The sequence below is a fragment of the Ovis aries genome, chromosome 5 (assembly GCF_016772045.2).
Source record: "Ovis aries strain OAR_USU_Benz2616 breed Rambouillet chromosome 5, ARS-UI_Ramb_v3.0, whole genome shotgun sequence".
Lineage (NCBI taxonomy): Eukaryota > Metazoa > Chordata > Mammalia > Artiodactyla > Bovidae > Ovis > Ovis aries.
In genome coordinates this window covers 28,794,370-28,808,428 of record NC_056058.1, presented here as the reverse complement: position 1 = coordinate 28,808,428, position 14,059 = coordinate 28,794,370, and the positions used below count along the sequence as shown (strand labels likewise).

The window sequence follows — 14,059 nt, the reverse complement described above, 5'->3', positions numbered from 1 at the left end:
ATCTGCTTGGTTCTGACATTGGTACAAAGCCATGTAGAGTTCCAATGCATGAAAAGCTTTAAGATTCTATCCTTAAGGAGGTTTAATCAGCCAGTATCAATTTCCAAGTATATTTTTCAACAATTGATGAATTTTCACATTAATCCTGAAATCCTCAAAACCAGTCAATTCAGTTCAGTTCAGTTGAGTTGCTCAGTCATGTCTAACTCTTTGCAACCCTATGGACTGCAATATGCCAGGCTCCTCTATCCTTCACTAACTCCCAAAGCTTGCTCAAACTCATGTCCATTTGGTCAGCGATGCCATCCAGCCATCTCATCCTCTGTCATCCCCTTCTCCTCCAGCCTTCAATCTTGTCCAGCATCAGGGTCTTTTTTCCAATGAGTCAGTTCTTTGCATCAGGTGGCCAAAGTACTGGAGCTTCAGCATCAGTCCTTCCAATGAATATTCAGGACTGATTTCCTTTAGGATGGACTGGCTTGATCTCCTTGCAGCCCAAGGGACTCTCAAGAGTCTTCTCCAACACCACAGTTCAAAAGCATCACTTCTTCAGGGCTCAGCTTTCTTTGTGGTCTAACTCTGACATCCGTACATGACTACTGGAAAAACCATAGCTTTAACTATATGGACTTTTGCAGCAAAATAATGTCTTTGCTTTTTAATATGCTGTCTAAGTTTGTCATAGTTTTCTTCAGAGGAGCAAGCGTCTTAATTTCAGACAACACTAATTCCAGCTGGTCCCTTTTATTTAGAAACTCTGCACCTCTTTGTTTTGATCAAGTCATAGACCTTTTCTTCAGCTTATTAAAAAAAGAATCCTACCTAACATAGAGTTGTATGTTTTAAATAACAAATAAATATAATGCTGATTGTAGAGACCTGGGGAACTGCGTGTTGTATATCAACTTTCATTACCACTTCTTCACAAATACTGCTGTTCCCATTGGTGTCCATTTGCTTCTTCTTGCCAAAGCCGTCAATTCCTCCATTTTAGCATTTAATTTATACCTAAGCCATGGCTTCTCAGCCTTTATTAGCATTTGACAATATGGTCCTTGCCATCAACCCTTCGAGGCAATTACCCAGACCGACTTCTTTCACCGTAATTATGGCTTCTTGAGTCAAAATAGTGCTCTCTGGGTCTTGAGGATGTGGTTTCTATATAAGTGTCTCGTCTACTGAAACCGTATTTGTAAATGAAGCATTCATATTTAAATTCCATGGTTGTCTCTACGAGACCCACTACAGAATATTCTTACACATATGTTTTGGTTCTTCCTAAGAGATCAAATTGCCAACATCTGCAGGATCATGGAAAAAGCAAGAGAGTTCCAGAAAAACATCTATTTCTGCTTTATTGACTATGCCAAAGCTTTTGACTGTGTGGATCACAATAAACTGTGGAAAATTCTGAAAGAGATGGGAATACCAGACCACCTGACCTGCCTCTTGAGAAATCTGTACGAAGGTCAGGAAGCAACAGTTACAACTGGACATGGAACAACAGACTGGTTCCAAATAGGAAAAGGAGTACATCAAGGCTGTATATTGTCACCCTGCTTATTTAACTTCTATGCAGAGTACCTCATGAGAAACGCTGGGCTGGAAGAAACACAAGCTAGCATCAAGATTGCCAGGAGAAATATCAATAACCTCAGATATGCAGATGACATCACCCTTATGGCAGGAAGTGAAGAGAAACTAAAAAGCCTCTTGATGAAAGTGAAAGAGGAGAGTGAAAAAGTTGGCTTAAAGCTCAACATTCAGAAAACTAAGATCATGGCATCCGGTCCCATCACTTCATGGGAAACAGATGGGGAAACAGTGGAAACAGTGGCAGACTTTATTTTGGGGGCCTCCAAAATCACTGCAGATGGTGACTGAAGCCATGAAATTAAAAGACGCTTACTCCTTGGAAGAAAAGTTATGACCAACCTAGATAGCATATTCAAAAGCAGAGACATTACTTAGCCAATAAAGGTCTGTCTAGTCAAGGCTATGGTTTTTCCATTAGTCATGTATGGATGTGAGAGTTGGACTGTGAAGAAGGCTGAGCACCGAAGAATTGATGCTTTTGAACTGTGGTGTTGGAGAAGACTCTTGAGAGTCCCTTGGACTGCAAGGAGATCCAACCAGTCCATTCTGAAGGAGATCAGCCCTGGGATTTCTTTGGAAGGAATGATGCTAAAGCTGAAACTCCAGTACTTCGGCCACCTCATGCGAAGAGTTGACTCATTGGAAAAGACTCTGATGCTGGGAGGGATTGGGGACAGGAGGAGAAGGGGATGACAGAGGATGAGATGGCCGGATGGCATCACTGACTCAATGGACGTGAGTCTGAGTGAACTCAGGGAGTTGGTGACGGACAGGGAGACCTGGAGTGCTGCGATTCACGGGGTTGCAAAGAGTCAGACACGACTGAACGACTGAACTGAACTGAACTGATGCCAATAATTGATTTCACAGTGAAAGACAGTCCCTACTCTGTGCTGAGAAGTCTGTGGTATGCAGCTTTCCAGAGGGATCTATGTGTCTGTCCAATATATCAACTCCAACCACACTTGGGTTCATAGCGTTTGGATATTTCTGCATTGCTGCTGTTATAACAGTTTTCCATAAGTGGTCAATAACGTGTTCTGAAGTCCAGATCTTCCTGGAGTTGGTAACCCTTACAGTGTTGGGGTGGGGCTAGGGCATAATGAGGCAAAGATGTCAATCATGCTCCTGCCCCGCCCCTCAGCCACTCAGGGTCCTGTTTTCTATAGTAACTGAGGAATTAGCATAGTCAGTTTAAGTAATGCAGTCTGCTTCCCTGATGGCTCAGACAGAATCATTCTGAAGAGCAGGAAACTTCAGTTCAGTCCCTGGGTCAGGAAGTAATGAAGTATGGATTATGCAAATGATCACCATAATTAGATCTGAAAGCCTGGCTTTGTGATTTTCTCACCAGCAATTAATTCTACGACCACTTCCTCTCTCTATAATCTTGCACAAATCACTTCTCTGTTTATCACTTTTGAAAATGAGAATAAAAATACCTTTTTTAACCTACCCACATAGTTTGGGTGAGCAGAACTGAGAGAATATTTTGAAACTGGACTATAAATTGGTAAGTACTCACGAACTCCAGGGTTTCAATGTAGGTAAAGCTGCTTCTAAGAGCTCAGGTTCTCCAACTCTTCTGCTTTCTCAGATAATAATGCCAGACTCTCTTCTTACCTTCAGGTTCTCACATTCTGTCTCCCTCAACTCTGTGTGAAAAACGGATTCCATTATCTACCTTTTGGAATTAGTATGAAGGCAATCTGGAAAGTCCATGCAGTGCTTAATACGTGGTAGTTTCAAGAAACTCAAGTAGAGATGACTCAGAGCCTCAGAGACCATCTAATGCACTTACCTCCTTTGCATATAAAGGAATCCAGAAAATTATAGAAATTGCCCAGGGTTATACACTGAGTATTGGATTTATATTTGATCCCAGGTCTCTAAAGTCTCAGAGCTGTTTCAGCAGAAAACCCCTGCAGACTGTGGCAGCATAAAAGCAAATGACAAGGGGCAATCACGAAGGCACATTTCCTAGTGAAGTCTTCCCGTGAAACTAGCATGAGGATAAGCTGGAGAGGAGGAGAAGGAAGAAGAGACAAAAAATAATCTCTTTTATAAATGTGTTCAGTAATATATCACAGCCCCCTCCTGCCCAAATCTTCTAATTAAGGGTTTTATTTTTTGGTAAAACAGATTCTGATACGTTCACATAACAGAATATCATACAACCACTTAAATATGTGAGGGAGAACTGAATGGGAAAAACATTTGCAAATGGTAAGACTGCCAAGGGGTTAATTTCCAAAATACATAAACAGCTCATACAGCCCTACATCAAAGAAACAAAAACCTAGTTAAAAAATGGTCAGAAGACCTGAATCGACATTTTGTCCAAAGACTTACAAGAGAAGATGCTCAGAATCTTTAATCATAAAAGAAATGCAAATCAAAACCACCTGCCAGAATGCCTATCATGAAAAAGACAACAAATGAAAATGTTGGTGAGAATGTGGACTAAAAGGAACTTTTGTACATCGTTTCTGGGAATATAAATTGATGCAACCACTGTGGAAGTGGGATTCCTCCATAAACTAAAAAGTGAACTATTGCATGATTCAAAAATCCCACTTCTGTGTATATATCCAAAGAAAATGAAGACATTCATTTGAAAAGATACATGTACACCAATGTCCATGGCAGCATTGTTTACAGTTGCCAAGAGACAGAAGTAACCTAAGTGTCCATCAATAGATGAATAGATAAAGAAGATGTGATATATATAGCTAATGGAATACTACTCAGCCATAAAATGGAGTGAAATTTTGCCATTTGTAGCAACATGCATAGACTTGGAGGGTATTATGCTTAGTGAGATAAGTCAGACAGTGGCAAATACTATGTGAGGTCATTTATATGTTGAATCTAAAAAATAAAACAAGCCAGTAAAACAAAAAGTAACATATTCACAGTTATAGAGAACAAACGAGTGGTTACCAGTGGGGGAAAAAGGAGAGAGAGGCAAGACAGGAATTGGCAATTAAGAGGGAGAAATTACTATGTATAAAATAAATAAACTACAAGGATGTATTGTACAGCACAGGGGATACAGGCAATATCTTAAAATGATCATAAATGGAGTATAACCTTTAAAATTATGAATCACTATATTATATACCTGAACTTATGCTATAATTATACATCAACTATACCTCAGTAAAAAAAGATTAAATAAGCGCTTAGATAAACAAGCATTAGCATAGAAAGATGTGCCTAATATATTTAGGGAAGAAAGAAAACAGCTGCATAGTATCTACAATGCTGGTCTATTTTTGTTTTATGTGTATATAAACATGGTAATAAGTCTGGAAGGACATCTTCTAGACTATTAGTAATGGTTATCCTTCCATGTTATAAAAATTTTCCCCTTTCATTTTATGAGAATTGTTTACATTCTCAGGGGTATCTATGACTTTGATCATTAGGGAAAAATAAAGCTTTTAGTTAAAATTTAAAAATGCCACTGAAACAATTAATGATTAGTTACATAAAAGTATAATTACTCAGATATACACTGAACCAAAGGAAAAAAGGAAAAAGTATAATGAGAGATTAAAAGCTTTAAGGAAAATGAAAACATTCAGTCCCTTCTTTTCTTAAAGATGATCGTTATCTAACAGCATTTCCTTTATTTGAGCGGAGAAAATGAAACAAAAGACAAAGCACATTTAATAGTGTTAGTGGAACATCTTTTCCCCATATCTCCGATTTTACAAAAAAAGCAAAGCAGGCTATCTTGGAAGCAGATATGAAAACTCTCCCTGACCCCAGATCTAAAAAGGAAATAAACCCAAGTACGCCCCACAGCACATGCACAACTGCCCTGCAGTATTTCAGTCTCCTGTTACTGTGTGTGTTAGTGCTAAGGCTCTTTAACTAGTCTGCAAACCCCTTGGAATAGTCAACCAAAGAGTGTACATAAGTGCACGTATACATTTTCTGGGGAGAAGGAAAGTGATCTTTTAACACTCTTTTCCTACCTCCAAATATTAAGCACTGATGCTGCTACTGCTAAGTCGCTTCTGTCGTCTGACTCTGTGCGACCCCATAGATGGCAGCCCATCAGGCTCCCCCATCCCTGGGATTCTCCAGGCAAGGACACTGGAGCGGGTGGCCATTTCCTTCTCCAATGCATGAAAGTGAAAAGTGAAATTGAAGTTGCTCAGTCGTGTCTGACTATTAGCGACCCCATGGACTGCAGCCTACCAGGCTCCTCCGTCCATGGGATTTTCCAGCCAAGAGTACTGGAGTGGGGTGCCATCATTTATCTATTCATACATATCCAAATATTCAACAGACATTGAGAGTCTTCCTTTTCATTCATTGTTAGACATATAGTAGGAATGTCCTTAGCCGACTTACACGCCCCATTTCTTATTCTTACAGCAATACTGTAAGTAAAGATTATCCCCATTTTCCCAGTGAGGAATATGGAGAATTAAAGTTGTCATATTCTTTGATGTTTCTGTCACTGAGACTTGGGGGTCTCTGCCCCTTCCCCTTGAATCTAGATGGACACTCTGACTACTTGGACCAACTAAATAAGATGAAATTGATACTGTCGATTTCCAGGTCCAAGTCTTAAGAGACAGCAGCTTCTATTTCCTGTCCTTTGGAATAATAGTCCTTAAAAGCCAGACATCATTATTGTGAGGAAGCCAGTGTAGCTCCACAGAGACGCCCTCATGGAGAGGAACTGAGCTCCCTGTAGAAAGTCAGCACCAACCTGCCAGCTCATGTTTACTCATGAGTGAAGTGTCAGGAAGCAGATCTTCCAGACCCAGTCCAACCAGCCCAACTAATGCTGTCTGGAGCAGAGATAAGCCATCATCTCCATTGCACCTGTACTAGGCAAAATGATGGAACAGGATTTACTTCCTGAATTTCAGAACTTGTGAGCAGGTAGTCTTACATGGCAAAGGGGAATCAAGGTTGCAGATGGAATTCAGATTGCTTATCAGCTAACCTTAAGTAGAGAGATTCATTCTGGATTATCTAGGGTAGGTCCAGTGCAATCACAAGGATCCTTGAAAGAGAGAAGCAGGAGAAGGTCACAGTGATTCAGTGGAAGAATGACTTGACTTGCTGTTGCTGGCTTTGAAGATGGAGAAAGGCTCCATGAACCAAGGAAGGCAGATACCCTCTAGAAGCTAAAAAAGACAAACCAATTCCCTCCTAGGGATTCCAGGAGGGTGTATAACCTTGCAACACTTGATTTTAGCTTAGTGGTTAACTGTGTTGCATTTCTAACCTTCAGAATTGTGAGATAGTATATTTGTGTTGTTTTAAGCCCCTAAATTTGTGCGAATTTGTTACAGCAGTCATAGAAAACTAATACAGACCCCCTCCTTAAGTTGCATATTTGTGAGCAAAATAAATTACTGTTTTAAACTGCTACTTTTGGAGCTGGTTTGTTCCTCAGTGAAAGATAATTGGAATAAGAAAATTAAGGCTAGAGTAATTAAATAATCTTTCCAAGTGATCCAAAATGTTCAATTACTTGGCCCTGGCATTACATGCTGTGAAAATTCTCAAACACCTCCACTGACAAAATTTCATCTGCTATTTTCTCCTTTGGACTCCATCACTTATTTCTTTGCTGCTCCCTGATTCTGCCCTCCAGGGAACCTCACGCGTTCTTGTGCCAAATCGAGTGTGCCCTTCTCCCTGTCCGCACTCTCAGTGGTGACACTGCTGACCACCACATCTCTTTTTTCTCCAAAAAAGGATTACTTGAAGTATTACTTCAAGGTCAACATATTTAAATCTAAACATATCATTTCTTTTAAATGATGACTATTTTAATGGTTTATAGTACATAAGAGAGCAACTAAAGTAAGGTATTAAACATTTTTATGAATGCCTAGGCCTTTTTTTTAACCTATTTGAAGATGCTTTATAGATTTAATTTTCTATGTTTAAGTATCATTTTACACTGGATCCATAAATGCTCTTTTAAATTAGTGATAGTGAAAATAGTTATCCTGGAGATAATTATAGTGATTAGGTTTTACAATAAAGCTGTTTTAATCAGCTTGTTTAATACTCTTTACTGATCATTATGGCTTCCTGAGTGGCGTTAGAGGTAAAGAACCTGCCTACCAATTCAGGAGACATAAGAGACAAGGGTTCAGTCCCTGGGTTGGGAAGGTCCCCTGGAGAAGGAAATGGCAACCCACTCCAGTATTCTTGCCTGGAGAATCCCATGGACAGAGGAGCCTGGCAGGCTGCAGTCCATAGGGTCGCAGAGAGTCAAACACGACTGAAGCAACTTGGCATGCACACACACCCACTGATCATTATAGCACCAGATAAGAAAAGTTAAGTTTTTCAGACAAGAATGAGATCACTTAACTGTTTCAAAAGTAAATTTCGTAGTAAATCTTCCCCCAAAATGTCCAAAGTAAAGTGACAGTTGGTTGAAAAATAATTTCCCTTCATTCCTCCTTGTTTGTTGAGGATCATCTGATGTTTTTAAAACCCACAGTATGTGTATGATTTAAAGGAAATCCTCTTCTCCTGAGTGAAAACAGTGAGTGCCATTTTAGATCCCAGAGCAACTCTGTGGCCTACCAGTCCAAAGACAGATTCAGTGGAACCATGGACAACATTAGGAAACAAAGAACCAAGTAGCCTTTGACTCACACCTTTCAATTTTTGTGATACCCCCAAAACTTTGGCTAGGAATCTGAAGAGGTGGCAGGTGCAATATAATGTGTCACATGGTGCTATTTGTTAAAATTATAAACACAGCTTTTGAATTTTATAATATTGCTCAAATAGGGGGGGCAAACATGAACTTATCACTCAATGAGCTGTCTTAGTTGACCATCTTGTGTTCTAATTGAAGTTTCAGTAAAAGAGGAGAATTGACACAATGTCCACTGAAAAGATGGATAAAACAGACAGGAAATTAGAAACTCAGCTTCATCAACAAAGTGAATGAAAACATTCCAAGAAGGGTTGAGGAAGCTTATAATCATACAAAGATGTAAAATTCACTGGGTGACAGAGTGACTGGTCTCTGTTTCCCCAGAGGGTACCCATCAAAATAGCTTCAGGAGCAAGTTATTGATAATAAGGACACATAGGACTATTGCCATTGCAAATGATGGAAGATCCAACTCAAACATAATTAAAAATAATTTGTTGGCTCATTCATCTGCAGGCTCAAGGACTATTCTAGCTTCAGGAATAACTTGCTCCAAGGACTAAACGCAATGTTCTATAAGCTCAGTTCATCTCCAAATATCAGTTCTGTCCTCTTACATGTTTTGGCTTCATCCTGTGGTTATCTCCCAGAATATAACGGAATAGGAGAAGTAGAAATGGTCCTTTCTATACAAATAAGGTTGGGCAGAAGGAAGTGGTTTCCCAAAGAAGATACTAGATAGGGTGGAAGTGTACATTGAGCAGCCTTGTGTCCACTATGATAGTACTGGTGTGACATGTTAGTAAGAGACATTATGAGTATTGTTTATATTTTTTAAAATAAGCAGAATCACTTAGTTGTATAAGCATATACAAACATGTAAAATATCAAGCCCAACACTTGGATACCTAGTGAGATGCTGATTGTGGTTCTCTTTAAGTCAGTTTATGTTCTTTCCAACTTTATCTCCCACAAGAATTCTCCACACAAACTTTGCTCCAGCCTCACCAATCAGCTAATCTGGATTGCTTACCTCTATACCCTGATCTTCTAAATTTCTACTACCTGGAATATCCCCTTCACCTCTTCATTCTTTGCTATCTAACTTTTCCTTTTCCAAGGCTTATTCATAATTATTTCCTCTGTGAAGCAATTGAGAAATAATAATCCTTTCTCCTAAATTTTCTCATAATTTTTAAATTAAAATTTGCAATTTTCCCACCAATTTTGACTCTCCAGACCATGGAAGATATCATTTTGATGGCTGACCATTTTGAATGAACACTGGGCACTGTATCTTCACTCTTTTGCACTTGTAACTCTACCAACTTATATCTTTTAAGCATAAAGCTTTGCCTCTAGAAAATATTCAGTAAATGTTTGGGAAACAGAACTTAACTGAATGAAGGGCAAATCCTAAAAGTAAGCTAATGACGGTGGTAACTGATCAAAGCTAATGTGAGTAAAGAATACATACTTCTAAGATGAACATTTAAAATGTGACTCCTGTCCCCAAAAGAGTGTGTTTTCACAAAATGTGAAATAAAATCTTACCATATAGAAAAGCTTTCCCTGAAGAAGTGGTTGAAAACCATTAAAAGCAAAACACTGACATTTAAATAGTCCCAATCCTAAGAAATAAAACATTATAATAGATTTATTTATTTAGAAAATATAATATGTGACAGGTGATCTTTTTAAAGAGTGAGGGAGATCCATTCTCATAACTAGAGCTTGCTGGGAATAATTTCTGAAATTGTGGACAGTTATTGTATATAATTTTAGCTATAATTTTAGATGACCTTATAGCTTTGGGAATTGCACTATTTTATAGACCAGAAGTGATTACATAAAATCGTGTTTAAATGATTACAATAAAAACTACACAGGCAGTAATGTTTGCTACTTTGCAAAACACTTAGCCCAGGAGACTCTTTAAAGCTGAATGGAACAGAAAACGCTGGTAGTCATGTTAGACTATTCATCCAGTAAATATCAGCACTCACTGGCTACTACAGTGAGCAATGTTTTCTCTGAATCTCGTATCTCATTTACTGCTTAACACCAAAGCAGGCAGTTGCATCCTTGAAAAACAGAACAGATTAGTTATTTAACATCATTTAGTTTATGTAGCATCATAAAGATTCCCTCTCCTTAACCACATTGTCATTTTAAATTTCAGTGTTCTAGTTTGATAACACTAATTTTTAATTCATTTAGGCCAATCAATGAGGGAGACATAAAACCAACATAAAACTTTTAAAATGGCTCTTAATTTAGCTTACATAAAATTTCCAAGTTTTTAAGAATCTCAATTAATAAAAACAGAAGAAATTATATACAATCCCCAATAAAACAATAAATGTAGTCAGTAAACATCAATGGCTAGTAACAACAGTAGGTGAAATGTTCATGGAAAACTGTATAATGGATAGGTCAGGTTGACAACACCTGAAACCATTGATCAATCTTAGCATCATTAAAAGTATTTCCAGAAAACAGTTTGTGATACACTAGTGATCTTTTTCTTCTATTACTGTGTAACATATCATTCCAAAGCTTAGTGGCTTAAAACAAATATTTATACTTTCACATGGTTTCTCTGCTCATAAATTCAACAGTGGTTTAGCTGGGCAGTTCTAGCTCAAGGAATCTTGAGGTTGCAGTCTAGACGTCAGCTAAGGTGACAACCATTTGAGTTCCTGCCTGAGGCTGGAGGGTCCACTTCCATAATGGTTCACTCACCTGACTATTGGCGGGAGGCCTCAATCCATCATGTGGCCTTCTCCCTAGGGCCACTGGAGTGTGTGAATCTGCCCGAACATCTAGCTGCACCCAGATTGAGTGATCCAAGAGAAAGAGAGGAAAAATCTACAAAGCTTTTTATCACATAGTATCATTCCTGTATGTACCGTTGGTTTACAAGTCAGTTCTATTCAGTTCGGGAGAGAACTGACGATACGAGGACATGAATACAAGACAGTGAGAGGCAACAGGGGCCAACTTGGTGGTCAGCTACCACAAACGGGAAGCAATCCTCTCAAGTATTCTTGCCTCTTCTGCTGTAAAACCAATCCAGAATTGAATCAAACATGTAGGTCTAACTACTAATATATAAAAAATTAGGAAGAGGTCAGCAGTGGCCACAGGACTGAAAAAGGTCAGTTTTCATTCCAATCCCAAAGGAAGGCAATGCCAAAGAATGCTCAAACTACCACACAATTGTACTCATCTCACACGATAGTAAAGTAATGCTCAAAATTCTCCAAGCCAGGCACCAACAGTACATGAACCATGAATTTTCAGATGTTCAAGCTGAATTTAGAAAAGGCAGAGGAACCAGAGATCAAATTGCCAACATCCACTGGATCATCAAAAAAGCAAGAGAGTTTCAGAAAAACATCTACTTCTGCTTCATTGACTATGCCAATGCCTTTGACTGTGTGGACCACAACAAACTGTGGAAAATTCTGAAAGAGATGGGAATACCAGACCATTTGACCTGCCTCTTGAGAAACCTATATGCAGGTCAGGAAACAACAGTTAGAGCTGGACATGGAACAATAGACTGGTTCCAAATCAAGAAAGGAGTACATCAAGGCTATATATTGTCACCCTGCTTATTTAACTTCTATGCAGAGTACTCATGAGAAACGCTGGGCTGGATGACGCACAAGCTGGAATTAAGATTGCTGGGAGAAATATCAATAACCTCAGATAGGCAGATGACACCACTCTTATGGCAGAAAGCAAAGAACCAAAGAGCCTCTTGATGAAAGTGAAAGAGGAAAGTGAAAAAGTTGGCTTAAAACTCAACATTCAGAAAACGAAGATCATGGCATCTGGTCCCATCACTTCATAGCAAATAGATGGGGAAACAGTGGAAACGGTGACAGACTTTCTTTTGGGGGGCTCCAAAATCACTGCAGATGGTGACTGCAGCCATGAAATTAAAAGACGCTTGCTCCTTAGAAGAAAAGTTATGACCAACCTAGACAGCTTATTAAAAAGCAAAGATTGCTTTGCCAACAAAGGTCTGTCTAGTCAAAGCTATGGTTTTTCCAGTAGTCATGTATGGGTATAAGAGTTGGACTATAAAGAAAGCTGAGCACTGAAGAATTGATGCTTTTGAACTGTGGTGTTGCAGAAGACTCTTGAGAGTCCCTTGGACTGCAAGGAGATCCAACCAGTCCATCCTAAAGGAAATCAGTCCTGAATATTCATCAGAAGGACTGATGCTGAAGCTGAAACTCCAATACTTTGGCCGCCTGATGCAAAGAACTGACTCATTGGAAAAGACCCTGATGTGGAAAAGATTGAAGGTGAGAGGAGAATGGGACGACAGAGGATGAGATGGTTGGATGGCATCACCAACTCAATGGACATGAGTTTGAGTAAACTCCAGGAGTTGGTGATGGACAGGGAGGCCTGGTGTACTGCAGTCTGTGGGGTTGCAAAGAGTCGGACACAACTGAGGGACTGAACAGAACTGAACTGAAGGAATGGGTGCATGCATGCTAAGCCACTTCAGTCGTGTCTGACTCTTTGCAACCCCATGGACTGTAGCCCACCAGGCTCCTCTGTCCATAGGATTCTCCAGGCAAGAATATTGGAGTGGGTTGCCATGCCCTTCTCCAAGAATGGGTAGAGGAACACATTAAACAACACAAGAAGGAAACAATTAGTCAATTCTAGAATGTAGGACAATCTAAAGAACAAGATTTGATTTCTTCAGTTAATATATAATGTAGGGGGACAGTTACAGATTAAAAGAGATTTAAGAGATGTTAGCTCAGTTAGTAAAGAATCTGCCTGCCATGCAGGAGACTGGGGTTTGACTCCTGGGTTGGGAAGATCCCTGGAGAAGGAAACAGCAACCCACTCCCATGGACAAAGGAGCCTGGCAAGCTACAGTCATGGGGTCGCAGCAGTCAGACACAACTTAGTGACTAAGCCACCACCAAGAGATGTTAACGACTAAATGATAATGATTTCGATGTATCAATTACAAAAAGACTTTTTTCATAGTTGTGAAAATTTCAAGGATTGAGTGTTTAGGTGATATTAAAGAATCATTGTTAGGCATATTCCGTAGGACAATGGTATTGAGGGTGGGTGTATATATGCCCTTATTTCTTCTAGTTATATGCTAAAGTATTTACAATTGAAATGCTATGGTATCTTTTTTTTTTTTTTTTTTTTTACTTTTTAAATTGAACTATTCAGTTCAGTTCAGTTCAGTCGCTCAGTTGTGTCTGACTCTTTGTGACCCCATAGACTGCAGCATACCAGGCCTCCCTGTCCATTACCAACTCCTGGAGTTTACTCAAACTCATGTCCATCGAGTTGGTGATGCCATCCAACCATCTCATCCTATGTCAGCCCCTTCTCCTCCCACCTTCAGCCTTTCCCAGCATCAGGGTCTTTTCAAATGAGTCATTTCTTCGCATCAGGTGGCCAAAGTATTGGAGTTTTAGCTTCAGCATCAGTCCTTCCGATGAATATTCAGGACTGATTTCCTTTAGGATGGACTATATTGAACCATAGTTGATTTATAATATTGTGTTAGTTTCAAGTGTACAGTTAAGTGATTCAGTTGTTGTTGCTGCTGCTCAGTCCTAAGTCATGTTTGACTCTTTGCAATCCCATGAACTACAGCACGCCAGGCTTCCCTGTCCTTCACTATCTCCCCGAGTTTGCTCAGAGTCATGTGCATTGAGTGGGTGATGCTCTCTAACCATCTCAGCCTCTGCCACCCTCTTCTTCTTTTGACTTCTATCTTCCCAGCATCAGGGTCCTTTCCAG

At 39.5% G+C, this 14,059-nt stretch overlaps 1 pseudogene; it reads right to left on the bottom strand.

Annotated features, from left to right (window-relative positions):
- Window positions 1-249: 249 nt before the first annotated feature.
- Window positions 250-3,273, bottom strand: LOC114114927 (PRELI domain containing protein 3B-like; annotated as a pseudogene).
- Window positions 3,274-14,059: the final 10,786 nt, after the last annotated feature.